Consider the following 1,812-nt stretch of genomic DNA (forward strand, 5'->3'; position numbering starts at 1 on the left):
GCAACTCTGGGCAGCAAAGATAAGTTAGGCGGCATTACAATCTCTCATTTGAAATTATGTAATAATTTCAAAGAGCTACTGTGTTGAAAACAATAGTCACTGGCAAAACAAAGAAAAAGATGTGAGGTTGAATGGAATGGATTAGAAGATGCAGGTAACTTCAAATACACTCAACCACTTTATCTTTGACAAAAAAGTTGTACATATTCACAGGACAAAAGATAACCTCTTTTGTAAATACTGCTAAAATATCTGGCTTTATAAATGTCAAAGACTAAAACTAGGCTCATGTCTATAACCATTCCCTGAACTAAAATTGATATGAATCAAAGATTTAAATATTAAAACAGTAACACTAAGTTTTCTAGAAGATTGGATATATGTAAAGACTTCATGAACAAAGCCTCTATTGCATGGGAAATATTACAATCAACAACTGGGAACTCATCTTATTAAAATGATCTTTCATTGCAAAAGAAATCAAGTGTGAATAAACAACACACTGAGTAGAAAAAACTTTAGCCAATTGTTCCTCAAAGGAATTATTTCTAGAGAATACAAAGAATTAAAAAATGAAGACCCCTCCATATTTAAAGAACCAATCAAAAAATGGACATCTGAGAATACACTTCTCAGATAAACTACATACGGCAAATAAATATACAAAAAAATTTTGAACATCACTGATCATTAAAGAGATGCAAAGTAAAACAATGCTGAGATTTTATCCTACTCCAGAAAGAAGGCTGTTATCAAGAACTCAACGAAGAAGAAATGATAATAGGGCTCTGGGGAAAAAGGAACATTTGTCTGCTGTTAATGAAAGTGTAGACTGGTGCAACCACTATAGAAATTAGTATGGAGTTTCTTCAAAACACTAGGATTAGTGATCTCATTTAACCCAGCTATTTTCCTTATTGTTATCTTCACAAAAGAACAAAAGGCATCATATCATAGTATTATATGTGCACCTGTGTTTCCAGCAGCAGTTTTTAACAGGTAAATCTTGGAATCAAGCTAAATATCCATCAAGCAATGAATGGATGAAAGCTTGTGGGTTTTTTTTTAATTCAATGAAATACTATTCAGCCATAGATAAGAATACATTTGTATTTAAGTGGAAGCACTTTGAGACCATATTCTTAAGTGAAATAAATTGGACTCACATATGAAAATATATTTTCTCTTCAGTGTGAGAAAAATATAAACAAGGATCAAAATGTATAATAAATTTTTTGAAATAGGAAGAAATTATTGAAAAGGAAAGGGGAACTAGTGAGGGGAAATGAAGGAAGGGGAAAGAAAAAAATGAGAAAAGAAGAAATAAAAAATTGAAACAAAGTTTTACAAACAAGGGGGTAGGAGGTATTTAAGGGAGTGGAGGTGAACGGGAGCCATAGAGGAATAAAGGTATATCATGTACGGATGCAAATTCCCCAGGATGAATGTGATCATTGTAAATATCTAGATTGTACCAATAAATTTTAAAAAAATAAATAAATGAGTGGTATAAAAAATATATCGTACCACAATGATACATGTGCACCCATGTTTATAGCAGCACAATTTGCAATAGCTAGATCTTAGGAACAACCCAAATGCCCATCACCTAAAAAGATGTGATATTTTTACAAAACAAAGAATCATTAAGCTATCAAGAAAGATAAACTTGACACTTTTACAGGTAAATGAATGCAACTAGAGGCCATACTCATGAGTGAAATAAATCGGACTCACATGTGTAAACAAAGCATTGTCTCCCTAGTGTAAGAAACTGAAAGTGTAAATGAAATCTGAAAGTATGTTTGCCAA

The sequence above is a fragment of the Octodon degus genome, unplaced genomic scaffold, assembly GCF_000260255.1.
Source record: "Octodon degus isolate 3935 unplaced genomic scaffold, OctDeg1.0 scaffold00104, whole genome shotgun sequence".
NCBI lineage: Eukaryota > Metazoa > Chordata > Mammalia > Rodentia > Octodontidae > Octodon > Octodon degus.